The sequence below is a fragment of the Jatropha curcas genome, chromosome 9 (assembly GCF_041381405.1).
Source record: "Jatropha curcas cultivar XTBG-Jc1 chromosome 9, XTBG_Jcur_1.0, whole genome shotgun sequence".
Taxonomy (NCBI): Eukaryota; Viridiplantae; Streptophyta; class Magnoliopsida; order Malpighiales; family Euphorbiaceae; genus Jatropha; species Jatropha curcas.
The window spans coordinates 9,821,617-9,828,452 of NC_143159.1; positions in this window are offsets into that span (position 1 = coordinate 9,821,617).

Genomic DNA, 6,836 nt, shown 5'->3' on the forward strand with positions numbered 1-6,836 from the left:
TACTCTATAACTCTAGGCTCCGGTTATTCCCTGGTAAGTTGCGCTCTAGATGGTCTGGACCATTCACAATCAAGGAAATCTTTCCTCATGGCGTGATTGAAATAGTGGATGGTAAGTCAAATCGAAGTTTCAAGGTAAATGCTCAACGTCTGAGAAGCTATCATAATGACAACTTTGAACCCATCAAGAGTACAATCGGTCTTGCTTAGCCTAAACTAGGCTAAGTGCGTCGAACTTAACGACGTTAAACAACAGTGCTTGTGGGAGACAACCCATCTAATTTTCTTGCTAAATTTTCGTTCCATTTATTTGTTTTTATTTTCTGTTTTATTTGTCAAATTCCCAAATTTTCTCCATAAGTGTTCTTTTGTTTTAGTTAGAGTTTTTTGTAGGAAAAAGTGAAAATCCCGAGAAGAGCATGCCCTGGCCGTGCTAGGTGGCACGCCCGTGCCATGGGGTGAGGAGCCAGCACGCCCAGGCGTGCCTCGCAGCTTGCCCGTGCGTTTTCCAAGGGTGCTAACACTTGAGAGTCAGAGAAGAGCACACCCTAGCCGTGCCTCTCAACACACCCGTGCCGTAGAAAAAGGGGGAAAGGTCACTTGAGAGGCAGGGACAAGCACGCCCAAGCCGTGCTCGATAGCACGCCTGTGCTGTCCACAGGCACTCTTCAATCTGAGAGGCAAAGAAGAGCACGCCCAAGCCGTGCTCAGTAGCACGCCCGTGCTACTTGCGCGACAATTATCAACCCAAAGGTCAGAGAGAAGCACGCCCAAGGCGTGCTTGTCAGCACGCCCGTGCAAGGTACGCTTCTTCTTTTGTTTTGCAGGTCAGAGAGAAGCACGCCCAGGTCGTGCTTAGCAGCACGGCCGTGCCTCGATCAGACCCACTCATTAATTGGCGCCCCTATTTAAAGAGCACGCCTTCAATCCCTCTCTTTTCCATCTCGCACGCCCTAGCCGTCACCTCTTTTCTCTCAAATTTTCTCTTTTCTTCTCCCTTTTCTCTCAAATCAAACACTCTCCACCCAAAATTTTCATATAATCAACTCCAACAATGCCTCCTAGATACAAACGCAGCAGACCCGCATCCTCCGTTGCCGCTCGAAAGCATTCAACTACGCGATCCTCCACGGCTCCTCAACCTCCTTCACCACCTGCACTCCCATTCGAATTTGCCTCATCCGAGCAACAAGAAAGGTACACAAAACTATCTCTTCGGCCTATTTTACCGAATAGATTTATTGATGAGTCTGCTTTAGCACAAGTGGGTCTTAGAGATATTGTGTTGGAACCACTTAGGCGCATAGGATGGGGGCAATTTCTTGATATGAAGGACTTAGTCTATACACCATTAACTCTAGAATTTCTAAGTTCCTATTCCGCTTTTATCCCGTTTTTGCCTGATTCACCCCCAAGCAGGATTCGCTTTAGGCTTCTTAGTCAAGATTTTGAACTAACTGTGAATGAAATTAGCCATATTTTTGGGTTTCCTACAGACAATAGCCGGATACAAGTATCTAGTGATTTTAGTGCGCGCAATACTTGGCAAGATTTTACAGGTGAAGTAAATTATAATCCTAGATATTCGAAGGCATCTAAATTAAAAAAACCTTCCTTGCGATACATTCACAAATTCTTGTCTAATACTATATTCGAAAGGAGTGAGAGCGACGGAGTGTTAAGTCTGAATGAATTATATTTTCTGTGGGCTATTGAAAATGGGGTTTTGTTGAATGTTGGATATTGGCTCTGCCAGAGATTTGCAAGGGTGGCTAGAGCCGACAAAGGGGCTATAATGATGGGGTGTTTTGTGACCCGCATTGCTAGATATTTACAGGTTTGGCAACCACCTAGATCAGTACATGAGAGTGTTGGAGGGGGACGGGTACCCGACTGGATTTAGATGTTATGATCCACATGAAATTAATCGAAAAGGTCGGGGATGCGTATCGAATAGTGGGTGCTCCAAAGGATGCTTCTGATGATGCAGAAGCAGGGGCAGCAGGTGGTGCTAACATGGAGGAGGACAACCCTCCCCCTTTTACCTCTTCTTTTGGTGCAGGTACATCCGGCGCTGGTCCATCGTTCCAAGGCACATCCAACATGTCAAATGATGAAGTCCATGCAAGAATGATGTCTCGAATGGACCTTTTTGACACACGCCTTAACGGGATGGAAACGATGATCGCAGACTGTTTCCAGTCCATTGAAATTATAAACGGCAGTCTTGATTCTAGGATGGATACCATGCAAGGCCAACTCCAGACCATCCTCCAGCTTCTGCAGCCACCCCCACCACCGGAGCATTGACGGATTTCTCACTTATCTTTTGTTTTGTTTATGTTTATTTTTGTTCTAATACATTGTCTTGGTTGCTTTCATTTTAGTTTGTTTGTTATTTTAATTTTTTTTTTAACTTCTTAGTAGTTTTTGTTCTTAATGTTTAGTTGCTCTTTTAGCTAAGACACATTCCACAACCATTCTATTGTATTGTTCAATACAATGTTGGTAAGGTTTCTTCTTCTCTCTTACTGCTTTCCTTCTCGTAATGCAATAAGTTTGGGGAATTTATACACATTGGGGACAATGTGATTGATTGAATTGGGGGAAGGGAATTTTAGCTAAAAATTTTTTTTTTTTTGCTTAACATGTTTGGAATGATTACAAGTAAGCTTGAAGGTTCTCATGTCTAGCAATAAGTGTTAAATATAGTTGATTCTCAATTCTAGCATATTTAAGCTCTGAATTTGAAATTTTGACTCAATCATGTTCATTGATCTAAACTATTTGTTTCTAGATTTTTAAACACTGATTTTTATGAAAGTTATGATGTATAGGTTTGTTTTACTCTAAAGTTATTTAAACCTTGGCATTCCTAGAACAAAAATTAGAACTCCCTTCGAGGCGAAAAATTTAAATGTTTACATTTTGAAAGAGATGATTTAGGCATTTTTTTTGTTGAAACCTATATTTAGCCTAGACCACCTAAGTTAAAAATATGACCCTCGAAACCAACTTTGAAGCCTTAAACCGTAAAATTTTCTTCTTCACCCTAAATAAACCGAGCCCTCAAAGCCAAATTCAAATTTCCTACCCTAAGTACAAAGGATTGTATGATTGAAAGATTCGACTTTTAATTAGAATATAGCAACAAAAGAGAGAGAATTTATCAATTAATACTAGCAAATAAAGAAAAGAAGAAAGAATCAAGAAAGAGGCACATGAAAAGCAATCAAGAGAATTCAAGAAGAATGGAAAAAAGCAAGGAAGAAAAGTGCCAAAATATTAAGAAAAGACCTTGCCCAAGATGCCTCTAGCTAGTAAGAAAGTTTCAAAACAGACACTCCCTAGAACTAGTAAAAGTTTAATTAAAATAGAATCTTGAATATTATACATTCTTTTGTACTCTTTGACTACCTTTTATCCCTTTCTTTGATTAAGCAAAAATTTGCACCAAGAAAGCCCCATTACAACCCAAAATAAAGACCTTTTGATCTTTTAATCGTATGCATTTAAATCGTGGAGAAAGGATGACTAATTCTGCATATGGGAATGCCACTTTTGCACTATCAATTGTCTTATTTTTAAAAGGTTGAAAATTCTTTAGATGATTCATGTCCTATTTATCATAAATTGAATAAGTATTAGTGTTGACAATCTCTTTAAACTTATATTTTACTCAATGAACATGCTTTATTCAAGAATAAAAGTCAAGCTTAAGTATGAATAGCATGGAGAACGATTGAGTTTATTCACTTGTTTACTAATCATGATATCTTGAAAGTTTATTGAGATCATCTCCAACCATGGTAAGCTAGTGTCGTCAAATTATTTTTTTTAATTTTGTTGCTTGAGGACAAGCAATAGTTTAAGTTTGGGGAATTTTGATAGGTGTTAATTTCATAGTGTTTTTAATATAGTTTTTATTAGAATTTCAGTAAGTTTTTATTACTTTAATTTGATTTTAATTCACTTCTAGTATAATTGTGTTCAAAGCTTCCTTGAATCTTAATCCGCTTGATCTAAGAGAAAATTGTAGGAATTTGGCCCAGAAAAGAACTTTACAATGCAAGACACTTAGCTTCTAGCACGGTCAGGCCGTGCTAGAAGGCACAACCGTGCTAGAAGCTAAGGAAACCAAAGGAGAGACAGAAGAGAGCACGGCCAGGGTGGTGTCAAAAGGCACGGCCGTGATACAATGGGACCAGGGCGTGTCAAGCCTAGCACGCCCATGGCAATTCTAGGCAGACTTCCAGAAGAAAGCACGCCCTACCTGTGCTTGGTAGCACGCCCGTGCCTCAGGGAATCATTAGCCCATGCTGCCTAGCACACCCCGTGCTTCACTAGCCAGACTTCCAGACTAAAGCACACCCAGCCCGTGCCATGAAGCACGCCCATGCTGCGCAGGCGGAACCAGCGTGAACTAGATACGCAAATCAAGCTTTTTATCACATGGGCCGACCTCGGGGAGTTTCCTAAACACACTAAACAAGACCTAGACCTATTTTGGGAGAAAAAGGAGTCCTAATCAAGAGGAAATCAAAAGCCTAAACAGTCATGATCTCCTATAAAGGATTTTGCACTAAATAAGGATTCTATTTCCTAAAAGGAATCAGACTCACCTCCAGGAGCTCTATATAAAGAGGGAAACTTCTCATTGCTAGGGATCTCATTTTTTTTTTTGTGCAATTCTTTACATAATTCTCTCTCTCTCTCAAAGACTTCAAGCATCTAAGAATTGTGCCAAGAATCAAGGAAGCCATCCACATAGTTGTGATACAGTTTTTATTCTAAACTCTTCATCTTGTTTCTTTCTTTTATTATTGTCTTTAAATATGATGAATGATTCAAGTATGATTGAGTTTAATTTAATTACTATGTCCAGCTAAACTCTTATACTAGGGATTTGATGTAATTTAATTCGATTCCAGTTTATAATATTAGATTTGTTTTTCTTTGTTCTCGTTATAAATTATTATTGTGCTTAATGCTTCCAGGCAGAAAATTTCCCCTGGATTGAGTTATTTCAATAATCACATTCGGGAGAAGGGTTATTGATATGAAAAAGATAATAATTTACTTGAGAATAATAACTTGATGCGGAAGCTATATGGTTTGACTCAAGGGGGGTTTTCATAAGTTAATAAATTATTAAGTTGTGAACTCACAAAACAACCATAAAACCTAATGATCTGATTTATGTTTAATTTCACTATTAAAAGATAGGTAATTAAACTGGATTAGAATAGCTAACAATAAATCAGGAGAGCTTGTTAGTAACTTTAGGGTTGTTTCTCCTACTTGAACAATTAAAGTTGATTAATGAACTAATAGAATAAGCTGGATAGAATTAAGTGAAATCAAATTCCCTAGTAGCTTAATTCTCTGATTTCTTTTCACCTGAATTTTGTGTTTGATCTCTTCTGTTTTTACTTTAAAGTTTATTTACCTTATAGCAATTCTCTCTTATCATCGTCTAAATAATAATAGGTTAACATAATTTTGGTAATTGATAAACAATCCATGTGGATACGATACTCTCTTACTCTATATTACTTGTTGCGATTTCGTACACTTGCGAAAACCGCTGTCAACCACCTCCAAAAATAAATCATTAACTCTCATATTAGGCTCAATAAATTCCAACCCATCATCATCCATGAACATATCCTCCTTTGGCAACCAAGGAGCGCTAGCAATTTTAATGTGATCTTCATCCCCTACCCTCCATCTCACCCCTTGCTTTAACATGTTGCTAGAGAACAAAACATTCTTCCGGACATAACTAGGATTATTACCTAGTGAAGCATTTAGGAAATCCATACTCCCAAAAATATTTAGCTTTGGAGAGTTTATAAAAAAGAGTATTAGGCTTAGTAACTAACCTCCACTCCTGTTTCCCTAACATAACCACATTAAAGCAATGAAGATCATGAAAATCCATCCCTCCATCCTTTTTTCCTACTACACATACGATTCCAAGAAAGCCAATGATCCCTCTATGCCCATCCACCCTACCACCCCCCTAATAGCGATTCATAATTTTCTGCAAATCAGCACAAGAGTAATAGGAAGGAGAAAAACTCTCATATAATAAGACGAGATTGCCTGTGCCACAGATTTAAGAAGAATCTCTTGCCCTGCCCAAGACAAAAAACTATGAGACCAGCTATTTACACTCCCCACAATCTATTCTTAAGATAGTTAAGTACCTATTTCGGATTTCTAACAATCATCGAGGGAAGACCCAGATATTTACGCCCACAAAAGAATTATGAACACCTAATACATTCAAAATATTAGCCCTTACCTCATCTCTAATATTAGGACTAAAAAATACACCAAACTTAACAAAATTAATAGATTGCCCATAAGTTCTCTCATAATCCAACAAAATATTCTTAACCCAACCCACTTCCAACACATTAGCATTAAAGAAAAAAAGAGAGTCGTCCGCAAATAAAAGATGTGAAATTTTAGGACAACCCCTGCCAGCTCGACAACCATGAATCCAACCGTTACACTCAGCTTCCAAAAAAAAATAAGGTTAAGCCCTCAGCACAAATAAGAAATAAATATGGCGAAAAAGGATCCCCTTGCCTAAGTCCCTTGCCTAGAATAATAGGCCTAACAAATTCCCCGTTTACTAACACAAAATAATTAATAGAAGAGGTGCACATCATCATCCAATCAACCCACTGACTAGCAAAACCCAGACCCCGCAACATAACCTCAAGAAATTCTCATCTCACCCTGTCATAAGCTTTGCTAATATCAATTTTCAAAGCACATCAATTGCAAATTTTTAGTTATTGTATAATCATTTTAAATAAAATT